The following is a 16,800-nucleotide window of genomic DNA, read 5'->3' on the forward strand; positions in this document are numbered from 1 at the left end:
GGCGCTGCTGGGGGGCTGCAGCTGCTGGTTCTGAGGCGCTGAGGGAGGCGGCGGCGGCGGCTCCTCCGCGGAGCTCTGTGTGACCGCGCCGCCGCGCCCGGAGCGCGGCTCCCGGCAGCCGCAGGAAGAGGGGGGCTGAGGCGGCGGCGGCGGCGCGGCGCTCTTTCCCCGGCCGCGGTGCGAAGCGGCGAGCGGAGGCGCCGGTTCCCCGTGGCTGTAGCGGCAGCGGCCGCCGTAGGCAGCCCGGCTGCGCAACGGCAACGGCGGCCGCGCCTCAACTTGGTGCGAGGCAGCGGCCGCCGCGACGAGCGGGCGGTGTGCGGCTCGTCCCCGTCCCCGCCGCCGCCCGGAGGATTTACCCGGCGGGACTCTCCTCCCCGGGAGCCCGGTGACAGGCGCAGCAGCGGCGGGGCCGGCGGTGCCCGTTGCCTCCCCCCAACGGCCGGCCGCCCTCCGGCCGCCGGCCGCCCCGCAGCGACAGAGAGGGCCGAGGTGAGTGCGGGCTCCGGGCGCCTCGGGTTCCGCTTTCCCCCCCGCTCCCGCCCCGCGCGGGGGCTCGGGAAAAGGGAAGCGCCAAGTTCAGGCAGCGCCGGGCTTCTCCCCACTCCGGCCGCCGGCGGGGAAGCTGCCCCCTCGGCCGATCGCCGCTTCCTCCCCACCGGGCAGCGGGAGGAGCGAGGCGGCCCCGTCGCGGTGCCTGCTCGGGGAGCAGCCGCCGGGTGGGACTTGGGGGGGGGGGGGGGGCGCGGGGGAGGGACGACACACGACACGGGCACACACAGCCTGTGTGCCGCCTTTTAGCGGCTCCCCACGTGGCTCTTTGCCGGGGGAAGGGACGGGCGGGAGGTCTGGGGGCCGTTCTGTTGCCGCTCCCAGGGGTCGGGGAGCTGCTCTGTGTCAGCAGCCTCCGGGAGCGTGCGTGTGTGTGCGGGGGGGAGTGCCGGGGCAGCATCCCCGGCTCTGCACCGCTGTCACATCAAGTTCGATCAGTTAATGGCTATTACATAACATGTGACTAATATTTTAGACTTTCTCTTATCTGCTGGAATCCGGATCAGCCTTATTTTATTTCCTTTTAATTCGTAAAGCTGAAGAGGGTCGGGGAAGCTAAGGCTCTCATTCCAAGTAGTTGCCTAAAGCAACTTCGTTTTCATGTGACTTTGCCCGTGTTAACAGAGGGTTATTACCTCCTTCCAGTCCAAGAAAGCAGAAGTGTGTGTCGTGCTTCCTTCCCCCCTCCCTCCCCCGTTTATTATTAAGTTTATTATTAAGTATGGCCAAGTTTCTTTTGGTCCTACTTGTTTTTAGCAGTCTCTAGAACCTGCCACTTTGTAAACTAACAGGGTGAGATACTGAAATAGAAACTTGATTTTTGTGTAGCAGCTGCTGAGAGAACTTTTATGGCAATGAACAGGAGTGAACCAGCCTCTTCTGTTTATATAAATGATGTTGGCACTACATGAACTGTAAATGAACATAGCCAACAGCTGTGCAAACCAAAACTATGTAACTAACCATGTATTTTTATACACTACTACTCTCAACTTAGCTCCTTTGCAAAGGCAGTGAAGATCATGCTACTCTGAACACTTGGAACACCACAGAACTCATTTTTCTTGTAAATACAAAGGATTGCTTATATTGGAAAAAGCATTTCATTTTCTAGTGCCAGCTTCATCATTTTCTGTGACTTGGAATTTTATCCATGTCCTCCTGGGATGTTAGCCTTTTTTAAGTGGTATTGCTAGCACTTTGAATTTGAATTTGCTGCATTTTTACAGGCTTATCTGTAAAACATGAATGCACGTCAGAGATAAATGTTCCTCAAATGATTGTCGATAGGGAGATTGTGGCAGCATGGTCATCTTCAGAAAAATGATACAAATGATACCTGGCAAGGACATCACATACAAGCCACCCTTGAGATCAAGGTGATAATGATAACACTTGGACTATTATTGGATGCTGCCTGGCTTTTCAGAATTGTAAGTTGTGTGAATGAGGATGCCTTATTCCTCGTATACTTTGTTCCTGTAGGAATAGAGCAATTCAAAGACACTGATGAAAGTAATGGAAATGTTTTAAAAATACCATGTGACAGTCATTGCGTATCCTAGTGGCGAGGTGGTACTGTTTCACTTTTATAGAAAAATTCCACACCCCCCTCACCCCTCCATCATTTCAAACTGGAGTTAGGAATAAGCTATACAGAGAAAGAATGGAGGTAATTTAAAGTAAATTTCATTGCCAAATTGCTGCTTTAGTGAAATAGTACCCTGCTGTCCTTTTTTTGTTGCATATGTGTTGGTAAAATATGTATTAGCTGTAAACTTGTTAAATATTTTTCTTTATTCTGTCACAGAAAGAGTGTGATGTTTGTCTTTGGGATGAGAACAAAAAGTAGCTCCAGGGACTCTCATCTATAAATAGGGTACTTCCAAATACTTAAAGCATTTGAATGCAATTTACATTATGTTTAGTTCAAGAGATTCTTGACAGATTTTGCATTTTATATTTTGTGATTTTTTTTTTTGTGCACATGATAAGTCTCGGGCTATGCACCTGGCACAAAAGTTTGATTCACAGGACCAAAATGGTGTCGTCTTTGGCTCTGCAGTCCTTCCCCAGTCTGTTTCTTTAAGCATCTTCTGGGTGGGAGTAACCATCTGTAGATGCAAGTTGACCCGTATTGGGAGCCTTCAGTGCTTACAAGGAAAAGGACGGGCCTACAAATTGAAATAGATTTATTTTTTTTTTTAATAAGACACATTAAAACACCTTTTAGCAGTTGGAGTGGTGCTTTTGAGAATGGTGCTGTTTCATACTTACAAGCCAATCACTATGCCAAGAATTTTGGAGTTCTTTTCTTTGTCTTAAATTATTAACCAAAATCTGGAAGGTCTGTAGTGCGGTCTTCTAGGCCAAGTTATAGTGTATGTTTTGCATTCTAGTGTTGCTCTTCAGAGTCTTGATTTTTAAAGTTTGTTCAGAAGGTGATGGTTTTGGTGTGTGTGTCCCTTGCAGGGCCAACGTGGTGATTTTAGCATTGAAATTGTGGCAGTGGAGCTTATTTGGAGTTCGTCTAGATGAATAGCTTGTGGCAGATATGAGATATGTTACAAGAGGCAGACGTCGAATACTTCTGTTATGGATGTGTCTTACACCAGTACTTAATAGAAGTAGACTTGGATCCTTAAGTGTGATGTTCCTCATCTCAGTCCAGTTTTTTATCCTTCTTTGACTATTGGCAGATTCGTTATTACAAAGGCGCACCAGAAATTACTTTGAATATTTAATTATGCATTGTATCAAAAAAGCATACCTCTGAACATAATTTTTGAGGTATAAATTATTTCCCTTCTGTTTATGTAGTTTAGTCTACTTATAACTATGTATTTTTTATATCTGGCTTTGTGATTCTTTGTATTAACAGTATTAACAGTATTAATTTCTAATTCTCTTTATACAAGTTTTTTCAGACACCTAATCTAATACTGCAGCAGCCTTTTTTCAGGTAATGATTAATAATGAAGCACTAGTTTTATAAGAAGATACCACAGTTTTGCTAGTCCTTGCCACTGCTGCTTTTAAATCCTGATACTTTTAATTTTCAACAGCTCTGTTCTCATATTGAACAGAGATCTTCCTTGAGTTCCACAGGGATGCTTGTAATCCTCTTGTTGATACTTGGTCTACTTAATTTAAAATGTTGCTGACCGTACTAATAATTCTGTCTTTAACTTGCAGTGACACTTCTGCATTTATTAACATTGAATTTTATCTGCCACTGTGTTACCTGTACATCATGGTTGATTAGCTCCCAGTTGGTTCCATTTTTGGTCTTCTGTACTTGACTAACCTACATAACTGTTAATTTTTCTACTTTCTTTCCAGATCATGAATTAGTGCCTTTAAATGTTGTTTGCTTTATAGATCTTCGTAGCATCCTGCTTTTAACCTTTTGGCATGTTGAAGTTTGACTACTTATTCATAGTCCAAGCTTCCTGTTTCTTAGCTAGGAATAAAACAAAATACTTGAATTGAAATATAACTGAAATCTGCAAAATATATCCGTAGTGTTGTAATCATGGCTTTTAGTCAACTTTTAGCACCAAATCTATTCTTGAAAGTAGTATTCTAAATTTAACTTCTCCAAATAAAATGTTTTAACTGTATACTTGTCACAAAAGCATTTTGACACCATCTTCCACTATTTCTGGCAAAGCATTTTTCCCCTTCTTACTCTTGTTCTAGCAAGCTTAGTCCATTATATGAAATCAGCCCATCATAAAATCAATGGAATTGATATACTTTTAGCTAATGTATTAAAGAGCTGTCTAACTGCTCTATTACTCACTTTTTGATTGCTTAAATATGGTTTTACACTGTGAAATATGAAGATTCTGAACGGGCATTTACTTTCTGCTAAATTAGAAGCTTGTGACTTTGCGTACTGCATAAATATCTCACGTCTTGCACATGTAGTGTTGTAGTAACTCCCAACTCATTGAGGCATTCTTACCATCAGGTTCACGTAAAGGTCTGGTTATAATCCACTAAAGAGAAATAATTTGAATTCTAAAGCCCTAGTCTATGCAGGGGGTTTGTAGTTTCTGGTAGGAAATATGACTTTGATTTCTCGTGTCTTTGAAAGGCAAATGGAACTGAGCAGTCAAGGTAGAAAGGTGTGTTTAGCTGATATCCTCAGTTGTCACTGAAAGCAAATGTGCTTGGAGACATGGTCAGTTAAGGAAAAGGTACCTTTGGCAAGGCAGTCTCCCTAGATTGTGTCTTGATGTCACTTACCACCCTTGCTTCTGTGATCCAGGACTTTATTTTCAATCATTAAAACCAAAACAAACAAAAACCCAAACCCCACAACTTTTTTTTTTTCTCTCCCTCTTCTCTTCTGCTTTTAAGTGGTAGGTAACTATGATATGGAACTTGGTTGTGAAGTGGCTTCAAAACTTTCTTTTTTACCAAAGTATTTGGTTTTGGTATCGGACTGGTCAGCTTGATTTCTGCGGAATTAAAAAGTTATCCTCGATAGTCAGAGCTTTGTAATGATGCCTTTTCACTGGAATCAGTGTTCAATGACCACTGCAGCTCTCACTGACAGTTTCAGCTCATGTATTTTTCCTTTATTACCAGATCTTTTCCACCATTTGAGAGAGATACAGGTAGGGGTATTGAGCACTATTGTGTTGTGGACTGCTATTCTGCATAATCTGATGGTCCTCAGTGTTTGTGTGTGTTCTCCTCTGAGAAGTTACTGCTAGTGAAGAACAGTATAAAGCAGCAGTAGTTTGCTGCTGTGGAAGTTCAGACAGTGGGACCAGATGACGTACAGCTGCTGTGAAATTCATTCCTAGTTAAGGAGGGAAGTGTTTGAAGTGTTTTATACTTTTCTTTTTTTCTTGTGCCATGCTGGTATCAACTTTGAGAAACTTAACCAAAAGATAAGCCAGTTTAGTGTTCTGCTGTCTAGCTAAAAGAGCATTAGCATCCTTGGGAGGCAGAATGTGTGAACTGCTCTTTTGTTCCATAAGGTTCGCCTTGCTTTTTAAAACTTTGTCCTGTAAATTGCAAGCCAGTTTAATATTGTAAATGTTTTGGAAAGTCTACTTTTTTTTCACTAGTGCTAATATTGGTTAAGCTGTGCAAGTGGTAAAATCTCTAGGATTTTTTTTTTTGTGAGACTTCTTACTGTAGGTAAACTCTTAGTGTTTTTTGTACAAATAGTATTTCTTTGTAATGGGGTGCAGTACTATTTTCATGTTGAGTTCCAATATTTCTTCATCTAAGAGAATTCCTGATGTGTAAATGAAGTCATATGACAAAGTTTGTTATCGCAGTTATGCAGAACAATTGAATTGGTGTGATATTCAACAGCCAAGTTGCCTGTGAGAACTTGTTACAGGCAAGCGAGAGGGTATGTCATGTTCTCTGACTTTTTTTTCACAGTGCATCAGTATAGATTCCAGATCTTCAGCTGGTGCTTCCTGTCAGCCACAGGAATTATCATATCACAGTGCATAAATGTCTCACATTAAGTGGCTCTACAGGAGACAGGAATACTAGCCTCATTTTACAGGCACAACGTGACGAAGGCCAGCAGAACCTGAACAACTCAAATCCAAATCTGTTTACTTTTCTATAGCCACTGGTCATCGTTACCTTATCTTTTTCCATGCTATTTAAGCCGACAGTGTGTATGCTAGTAATGCTTTAGTGCGAATTGTGAATGATAACCAGAATTACACTGAAAATTAAAGGGGAAGTGATAATGCCAGGATTCTTCCAGGGAAAGGGAAACAAATTTTGGAATTTTTTTTTTTGAGGATTCTGTGAGAAACAAACCAGGGGATGGGAATATTGGTAATGAGTTGGAATCAATTCTCAGTGTATAGAGAGAGATTTAGAAGCGCTCATTACAGGTGTGAATGAAGAAGCTGATTGAAAAGCAGAATGAAAAAATGCATCAAATGACCATGGACCTCTATAAAAAGAAAGAGGTATCTAGTACTGGTCTTCATCAGATGTCTCCACAACAGTGTTCTAAAATGAGTTTAGATGGAGTGGCCAGGATGAGCAAGGACTAAGATCAAGCATAAAGCTGTCTCCCACCCCAGCCAAAAATGAGTGACAAGCATGTGTAATTTCATGTGGTCAGTTCTTAACTATGCTAGATAATGCTTTTAAAAAAAGAAAAAAAAAAATAGCAAAACCAACCCACAAGTTCAATAGGCTTCTGAATCTTCAGATGGTCCAAGTGCAAATTAGTTGTACATGGAAAAAATAGCATTGGTCAGAGTTGTGCTTTCACTATGTGTGACATTCATCAGTTTGATTACCGTTATGAATAATTTAGCATAAAGAATAAGCTGGGCTCTTAAGTGCATATCCTGTTGATGATGTTTCTGCCTTAAACACATTGAAGAGAGAACATTCACTGATGGAGCATTTTTAAAATATCTTTAAGGACTCATTTAAGTTAAAATTAAACTAATGGATTTATTTAATTTTCAGTTCATTGTGTACTCAGGGTAATTGGAATTGATACACTTTTCAAACACAGAAGTTGAAATCCTAATTCTAGATGCAAAACTCACCTTTGACTATTTTCTCCAGACAGTACTTCTGGTAAGAAATTACTTCAGTTTCTGCTGATTGGAATACTACTTTGAATGTCCATTTTGTGAGTTAGTGGCTGTGGTAAAAAAGTTAAGGACACATTTCTACAGAACTTTTAAAGATCACTTTGTGGTTTTAAATGCTACTGTCTATAGTATCATGTGAGTGAAGTGAATGTCTCCTATCTTCATCTTTGAAAAATGGTTGAAGACAGCATACCAGAGCAGTCCTTTCCAAAGAGATACTTGGAATAACAGGTATAATTAGAATAGCAAAAAAACCCCACCCCTGCAAGCAGTGTGTGGGTTTGTTCACCCCTTTTCCAATATACTCTTGCACTTTTTCTTCAGGCCTACTGATCAGAAGTTTAAGAAATATAGGTACTTAAATTAGTAATAGTTTAGTAAACCTATTTTATTTCCAGTTTTCAGATTCTGAAGATAGTGCCTACATGTATACATCATACTACAAATATTAAGCTTCCTAAAGTGCAGCAGAGGTACTGCAGTTTAAATACATTTATTTGAAATATATATTTCAAGAAAAACAAAACTTGCCCCTTAAGGCCCTCTGCTTGCAAAGACAGGTTATAAAATTGAAGTCCTTTTTCAAGCTGACATTTCTAAATATTGATTTTTGCAGTTTATTTTCCTGAACTGAGAGTCTCAGAAACAGCATGAAAAATACAAAGTGGTTCAGTAACTTTAGGGAGTAGGAAAGTACAGTACCACCTTCAGGAGCCTTAATGCAGATTAAAAATGATACACTCTTTGTATTTGCTCACAAACTTTGAAAGGCCTTTAGGTTCTTACCACAACTTAGACCTTGCTCCAATGTTGTTCATGTATTAAAAGGGTTACAGATAGGATAGGAAAGTCCAGTAAGTTAAACTTGTGTTTGCTTGAGACTTAGCTTTTATCTAAGTATCCGTCCTCTTTAAAGAACAGACTGGTAAAGTTTTGGAAATGTGGTCTAAGATAGCTGTGGGAAAACAATTCCAAGCTGCTCAGTAGTCCCTTTTCTTCAACTTCTGCTGTGGTTTATTTGGGCACTGAAGTGAATAGGGAGAATAATGTGATGGGAAGGATGCACAGGAATGCTTTATTCTGTGTAAAAGCTCAAGTTCCTTGCTAAAGCAGAACAGAATGGGGCAGCTGCTGCTATGTAAGATGGCATACTCATCAAAAATGGGGTTTTTTCAGCTTCAAATTGGTTTAAACGTATGGCATCATGGGTTTTATGAACATTGGACTAAGATATTTTCAAAGAGTATAGATCAACATCAGCCTTAAGGACTATTCCAGCTGTGCAGAGTTCCAGAAGTAAATGGTCAATAATCTAACCTTTAAAACAACTTTGATATGCTGAGAGCTTAAAAAGTGTTGGTGTTACAGCTTTAGACAAACTAGTGTTCATTACAGATTTTACATGCTGTAAAATCTGTATTTGACTTTCGACTGTGAATAGATTCATTGAATTGCTGGGAGCTGCATTAATATTTAATCAAGTCTAAAATAATTTGTATGTTTGTAGTTGAAATACTACTTTGTTGGACAAAATGTTAAAGAACGAGGCAAAATTTGGTACTGTGACTGTCCAGTAGTGCTAACAGACTCCTGCAGAAAGTATTAAACAATCTATCAACTCCTGTCAAAGTGTGGTTGGAAGAAGGATAGCTAAATGCAGTACAGCAGAATCAGAGTTACTCTGACAAAAGCATCTGAAAAACCTTAACTTATATATTCAAAAGGCATATGGTACAGTTGTTAAAAGTTGAAAGGTTTTTTTGTATTATAAATTCAAGTATTACTTCATAATATTATTCCCAGTATTCTACTATGGTGTCATCTCACAGAAAGAAAAAGGATGTTTAAAAAACATTATGAACAATTCTGGGACTCTAGTGAGTAACCAGAACTGATAAAAACACTTTAAAGCAACATTCACGTTGTGTATGCAGACCTAGTATAAACCTTTTTTCTCTATCAAAATATGCTTGTCAGGCTCTATATCTAATTTTGCACTGCAGTTCTAAATCATAAGAACTTTATATCTGCAGTAGTTAATTTTAAAAAATGTAAGGTAACCAATACCCAAAAGAAACCAAGTAATCTTGCATACTGAATTTGTTAAATCTTTAAAAACGAAACCCTATAAAACCCAGAAAACCAAGTCCCTTGTTTCTAGAAGTTATTTATTTTCTTGCCTTCCTTCCTCATGTTTCTTTTAGTTACTTCTGGATTTTGCAGAGTTGTCAAATCACATCTTTTATTTTGTCTTTCCATGTCCAGGAAAACTAATCACTCTTCTGCAACCACTTAATGCTTTAAATCTGCTGTGTGCAAGAAACCAATTGTCCCAATCTCAGCTGTGATCTGATTCACAGAAGTACAATAACATGTAATTTTCTTGCTTTGGATTATACCAAAGCTTTCTTACGCAGTTTAGGCTATCATGACTCCCTTTTTTCTCCCCAAAATAGTGCTTTCCCAAATACACTAAGAACTTCTTAGGGCGGAAACAATGGGTTTTGTATATTTCATGAGTGTTATGTATATTTGAAAGACATCTAAGGACTCTTTAACCACATTTTCCTCTCTGTTGTAAACTTCATAAAACAACTCAGCTTCTGCCAGGAAAACAGTGCCTTTTATTTTTTCATAGCATACCTCATGCTGTATGCACTAGAGTTGAATAGCACTGAGTTGCGGTCACTAGTTTGCAGTAATCTACTAGTTTGGATCACTAGTGTTTTTAAACAAAGAAACCGCAGTGGGATGGTTTTGAAAATGAGCAGGCTTTCTTTATTGTCACTTCTATGCAGAAGAGCCCAGACTTAAACAGCATGCAAGTCAGGCAGCGATTTCCAGATGAAGTGTTTGACCTTGGGATCCTCGCAGCTAAATTTTCAACTTTGAGGCTGTAAAAATATTTGATACCAACATTCTTATAATCAAACCATCTTTTGTAGTGGAGGCTAATGAAATTATGATTCATTACCGCTTCCGTCTGTGGGGATGAGCTGTACCGTCTATTTCTATGGAGCAGAAACAAGAACAATTTCTCGTTATTCTAAGAGATTGTGTTTGCTTCTGTATCTGTCACTTGTAACATGTTAGCTAATTGTTAGTTTAAAAGAGCTCTTATCAATTACCGTCGTAGCTTACCAGCTTAACAGTTTTCTGTAATTTGTGATTTCTCCATTCTTTCCATTTGTTTGGGTGTGTAACGGGTGGTTGGGTATATCGTTAATTTTTATTTGGAAGGATGTGGTAATGATTCAAGAATGGGAGTGGAGAAATGTATCTGAAAAGTCAAAATAATAGAAATTGCTAGTAATTTGCGGGTTTTGATCTCTAGTATGACACATCTTTGAGACCTGGCTGCCTGAGAATGAAGCTCAACCTTTTTCAGAAAATCATCACTTTTTTTAGTGTAACTTAAGTATTTCAGAAAAAAAAATTACCTCAAAGTCAACTTACTGAGAATGTTCATTTTACCTTGCTGATCCTCGGAGAGTATTCAGAAAAGGTGTGAGGTCTTGTATTTTCTTTTGCATGTGAGTTCTTGACATAACGTAATTTACTAGAGATAGTTCAGTGTATTTTGAATAACTTAACGAGTTCTTCTATGTTGTAACAATGTATTAAGCCATTACATAAAAGGTAAACTAGGATATGTCAGAAGAAGGAGACAATATTTCTTTAGGAGAAAAGTGATGACTGGCATCTTTGAAGTATATTGAAATCTTTTGATGGTCAGGACATATTGAAGAGGAGATGAACATGGTGGCCTAAGGGACAAACACTGGGTTTAAAGTTTTCCAAATCTGAGTCTTCTGGTTTGGAGGAAAGGGGATTAGTTTGGCTCTTTGGTGGCAGCTGGAACTGCTGCTACTTTGGCGTCATGAAACTTGTGGGCTGAGCAATGCCTTTCAGACACAAGGAGGAGAAAGTTTAACCAGTCTTACGCAAACAGTTGTTGAAGAATTATTTTCCTTTTCCAAAAGGGATTTGTTTCAGGTGGAGGGGAAAAAAAAAAGTGTTTGTTTATAAAAGCTTGAATGCTTATGGAGGAGCATTACTGAAAAACCTCCAGTCTTATGAAATCAACTGTATATAGACTAGGGAAATTTTAAGACTTCTATCTTAAAACTCTGTATATGTCTGAAAAATCTTTATATCTACTGTAAATGAAGGTTTATGGGAGAAATCCTTTTTCCTGTTCAGCTTCAAAAATAAAGCTTAATAGTTGTAAATAAACATATTTTTGTATATGGCTGTTTCAGGAGAGAGGAAAGTTAAAGACAAAACTTCAATACACAAAAAGTTTGAAGGGCATTTGGAAAAACTTGAAGGCACTTGCTTTGCCTGCATCTGTATGGATTAAATGTCCAGTCTTAAGTGATGGGAGAGGCATTTCCCTGGCTGTACCAGTACTGGCTGGGGTTTTGTTCTCTGCCTCCAGTTTGTTTTCTCATCGTATGTCAAATTTGACACAGTTTGATCTCCTGCTCTGTTCACCTTCAGTCCTCAATCACTCTTCCCCTGTGCACCCTCCCCCCAATTTGTAGGCTGTTTTTAGTCACACTCAATGGCAAAAACCCTCAAAAATTTAAGTTGGCACAAGTTTGGAGAAAATTGGTGCTGAGGAAGAAGACGGACAACTCATCAGCGCAACAGTTGCCTATTCTTTTTCTAGCCTGCCAGTTCACCAGTGAGCCATGTTTTTGACTGACCAGATAGCATACCTAAACCTTGGAACAAACCCTAGCATGTGATACCTCTTGCTGATTTGGTAATTAAGAGAGCAGAGAAGGTACAATAGTATCATGTGGAGAATGAATATTTTGGGAGTGGAGGAATAAAGGAGAGCTCGTAATGGGCAGCAACAGAAAGGTGTTGAGGTTATTGCTGTTCACTGAAATCTATGGGAGATCAGACCACAAGTTCTGCTTTCCACAAGGCAGGATACCTTGTTTTAGCAAGGTCTGCTTGCACATAGACTGTAATTTATTTCTAAACATCAACACTCCAACAGATATCTTTCAGTGTGCTGTTGCGCCTACTGCAGCCGGTCCTTTTAAATTATAAAAAAGTAGCCAGCTGCTGCTGCAGGGTAGTTTTTTGGAAGAACATAGTGGTAAAAATTAAACCACTTTGCTTGCATTAATGAGTAGTTGGTCATGTTTCTTCTACCCAACACAAAGTTTCCACAGTTTGCTTATGAACTTTTCAGTCTGAATTTACTGAATTTATTTTTTTTAAAGGTAATAGTTTGAAATCTGCTCCTAGAACAGATAATTAGCATATAAAGTGCATATTTTGTAAGTATGCTCTCTCCTGTTCTCCTCTTGAAAAACCAAAGAGAATAGGAGAACAGACGGCAGATAAGACGAAGAGAAAATTAATGTATTGTTCATACATGTGAAGTATGTAAGCTAATGTAATTAGGGAGAGTGATAACCTGATTTATTTACTTTCTGAATACCATGAGGAAAAGGAATGAAAGAAGCTCAATTCACTGTCTTTGTGCTAATATATTCTACACTGAAATTAAACTGGATAACTCACTGCGTTGTGAAAACCGAGGCTTTATGCTTAACTGTGGCAGCTACTTGCATACTACCACTTACCAAGGGTGGTATGAGAAAATTAATATAGTAACTGTTTGCTTAGACTTTCTTCAAATTCAATTGTTGGATATTTAGTTATGACCTAGTTTCTTTGGAGGACGTGTTTTGCACTGTAATGTCAAAAAAACTATTAGGAAAGACTTAGTATACTACAAAAAATAGTATTACTCTTTATAATAATATTCTCTCTCTTTCCTGAATGAATGCTACTAAATGATATGATTTTAAAGACTTGACTGTTTTTAAGAAGTGAAATGTTAGCGTAGACATTTTTAATGTTGTCATCTATACTTTCACTCCTGTTTTTACCTGAAATACCTGCTTTTTCTACATGTAATATGTAACATTATAAAAACTTTCTTGGCATAAAAAAAAAAGATAATCCTCAAAAGAATTGGTTGCTTCAAGCCTTGAATAAATGAATAAATCCCAAGAAAAAGTATAGGTTGTCTTAAGGGGTATTGTAACTATTTTTTCATTTGTTGCTAATGGTATCTGAATTATGTGTTTATGTTGATCTGCCTAATGGGAATTGCTCTGTTTTGTTGTTTGGGTTGGGTTTTTTTTTTTTCTTTTAGCATATTAACAAAAATTTGCAAATTACATTCTCTTACACTCAAACTTCCCTTGTGGTAATGTTCATGGGTCATTGACATTCTTTTCAAAGTGTTATAAGTAAATGACTGGGTCACAGTATTGAAATACTGTACTGTTTGCTCCTCAGCTTGTAATTATTTCAATAAGTAAGCAAGCTGTAATTGTTCAAAGCCTAGACCTCTGCTTAAAAAATAAAAGAAAATCTGATCATAAGACATTGCTTTATTGAAGGCTGTTTCAAAAGAAGTAGATTCCCTCAAAAAGCAAATGTTTGAGACAGGAATATTGGGACTGGGTGACATAAGCGATGTTACCAAACATCTTTTAATGATTAAAAGTGGTTGAGGGTGAGTCAGAATTAGAGGCTTTGGTAGCATCTGAACAGCTTTTGAAATAAGAACCCTGGTACAAGATTGTGTTGATCAGACTAAAGCTGTGTTCTCCAGCCTTCCCTGGACAGCTGCACTGGGTAGTGTGAAGGAAGCAATGACATTCCCCTCTTCCACTTTCTAATTTACTGCAGCTACAAACAGCCTTAGAGAGTCTCCTAGTCAACACTTTGCCTAAAGGATGTGTTGAGAGCTCCAAGTATAGGCAAACACGACTTGGGCAACAGAAAACCAGTGGGAGATGGGAACAGAAGAGTTGGCAAGAGAGAATAAAATGTAAATGTCTTGCTCTAGAAGATAACAACAATATTTAAATGGCTAAATAGTATCTCTCTAGTTCTTTTGTCAAATAGTGACAGTTAGCTGAAGTATAAGAGTTTGCAAATCCAGAACTATTAAGAGAATGTAGAAGTGATGACTGGGGAGAATCTACGTATTTGTAGGTGAAGGTTTTGAGTAACACGATTAGCCTGTCTAGCCAATTTCAGGTAGGAAACAATCAGTTTGACCTTCTTCCTTCCCATCCCTCTTGACTTGGGCATGAGTAAAAAACTTACTCTTGACATAGGACTTAATTTCCTTTTCACGCTTGCTTGCACTTTCTGAAAATGGAAACAAAAATGAGGGGGGGAAGCTTTAAATGCTAGAGATGTTGATATAATTCAGGCAAAAGAGAGTAAGCTATGATTAGCAGGAAAATATCAGTGGGATCTTTGTAAGACATAAGACAGGTTTATATTGCCTGGTAAAATGTAAAGTAGACATACCATCTTCATGCTTTCATTTACAGCACAGGGCACACTGTTATACCCCTGGGGTATGTTGGAATAATTGTTGAGGAGGTAGACAAGACGGTTGATGTATTTGGATAAGACATAATGTTTTGAGCAAAAAATTACATGGTAGTCCAAACCAGACAGACAAGATAGTTATATAAGTAGTTAAATTTACATGCTCTCTAAATTCTTGTAGAATTCTTTTACATACGTGTGCTGAAGATAGCACTGAACTTTAAGTCTTTTGCAGACTTTTTTTTGCCATATTCATTCTTGATGAATAAGAATATTGTTATGGTAGGGAAAATCAAATTGAATTTTCCATTCTGTATATAATTTTTCCAAGAATATGGAAGACTGATAAGGCTTTTGCTGAAAGGGTCATATTTAAGTCATCATCACTTTATTTAGAGTTTATTTAGAACTTAGTTTCTGGAACTGTGGAATGCTTTTTGGTGCAAACCTAAGAGCAATGCTGACAAATCAGTAGTTTGAGCCTACTTGGTCTGTACGCTTCTGAACACTTCAGTTTGCAAAGCAAATAACTGTTCTCAGCATTTGCTATTCTTTTGAAGCTGATGATGCACTTGAGCTGCTACTTATAAGTTGGTTCTTATTAATTTTATATCAAAGTAATTTGAAGCTAAATGTTCATGTATCATACCATGGGAATCCAGCTTAGGTATTTTGACAAATGGGTGCTCTTTTGTTTTGGTGGGGGCCTCACACAGAGGTAATTGCAAGCCCCAAGTTTTCAGTTGCGAGGAAGGTCTTGGAAATGCTTTTTCAGCTGGCACTGCTTCTCTAGTTTAGCTACTAATGATGAATTAGATTTGAGTCTTTAAAAGACATAGTACATTTCCTTACACATACGAAAAAGTTAGTTGATACCTTCCACATGAGCCAATGTTAAGAAGTGGTTTGCTAAGTGTATGACTTTGTCAAACAGTTGAGCTGAAAGCTGAATGAGTTGGGAGGCTTTGTTTTGGCCTATCATGAGGTGCGCAAAAGTGTTGAGAGTTTCCTGCTTGCTTTTCTTTTTTATCGCTTTTTATTTAACTGTATTTTTAAGATATCTTCTTTCATTTTGGTGCTTGCTGAGGTGTTCTATAGTGTAGCATACTTGTAGCAGATAAAATGTTCAGATTTTATTCTTCTGTAAGTCATAGTTCTCTCTATATCCTGACCTTCCTCTCAAAATAGCAAGTACCTAGCCTATTTTATCTTTAGTAACTTTGTTTTTAGGGATTGACTAGAAACTTAAACATTCTGAATGTTTTCATATTGCTACCTATCTTCTGGTGTATGAGTTTCTATATGGAAGATTCCTGTTTCATCACTTTCTAGAATAGTCAAACAAGAATTATTCCTCAACCCTGAACCAGCCAGGTGTTCTAGGGAAGTAAGGGTTTATACTGATGTCTTTCCAGTTACTGAAAATGCTAAATGGTTGAATTTATATCTGAATAGCTGATGGAGATTTTGAGTAGTGAAGGTTTCTTGGACCCTGAAGCAGTCTGCCAGGTATCAGATTAATAATCCTTCCCTCATGATGTTATGATGTAATGCACAATGTTCCTGGTCCACAGCAGCTGCTAAAGAGGTGTTTAAATTGTGATGAAAACAGATACAGAGTAACTGAAAAACAAACAATTAGAGAAAATAGAAGATGCAATTATCATGTAACAGGCCTGTTGAAATTTAGCATAACAACAATGGCAAGTCTCAAAATTTAAGAATTGGTTGGTTAGCTTCATGCGCATGCCAGAAGTAAACAGTCTTTTCCTGGCCATTCTTTCCCTTCCTTAGGCATACATTGTGAAGTAGATTGCAAAATTTTCTGGATTGCAGTACATTTCTGTGCTAAATTAGCTCTAACCTGTACTCAAACGTGGTGGTGTCAGAAAGGAGTGTTGGGATAGAAGCAAATGCTTAGGGACTAGGGGATCTTATTATGCATTCCTAGAGCTGCAGTGCTGATTTTCAGTATTGTTGATCTTTTTTTGTTTTTTCTTTTTTTACTTGATTTTAGGCACGAAGTATATGTAAACTGCATACCTTGTTGCCTGTATATCAAAGTATCTTCTGGGTTTATGCTTGTAAAAAGAAAGGCACTGCAAGCAGCTGACTGGTTCAGCAAATAATAAACTAAGTGAAATGGTGTTTCTAGGAAGAAACCTTAAGATTTGCAGTGATTTAGGAAACTGTATGCTGGATTGCTGCATTGCCAAAGGCTGCATTAAAACAGGAGTGCTTTTTTTAGAAAAGC

At 38.6% G+C, this 16,800-nt stretch overlaps 1 protein-coding gene across 2 annotated transcripts in view; it reads left to right on the forward strand.

Annotated features, from left to right (window-relative positions):
- Nucleotides 1–362: 362 nt before the first annotated feature.
- Nucleotides 363–16,800, forward strand: part of GALNT1 (polypeptide N-acetylgalactosaminyltransferase 1) — a 94,437-nt gene continuing 77,999 nt past the window's right edge. Inside the window, exon 1 of one of the 2 annotated variants that reach the window (XM_054818707.1) lies at nucleotides 363–492. The gene's annotated coding sequence lies outside the window, so the exon portion shown is untranslated. The remainder of the gene's footprint in view (nucleotides 493–16,800) is intronic. The other variant, XM_054818706.1, reaches the window with a different exon arrangement.

This window comes from Grus americana, chromosome 2, assembly GCF_028858705.1.
Source record: "Grus americana isolate bGruAme1 chromosome 2, bGruAme1.mat, whole genome shotgun sequence".
Classification (NCBI taxonomy): domain Eukaryota; kingdom Metazoa; phylum Chordata; class Aves; order Gruiformes; family Gruidae; genus Grus; species Grus americana.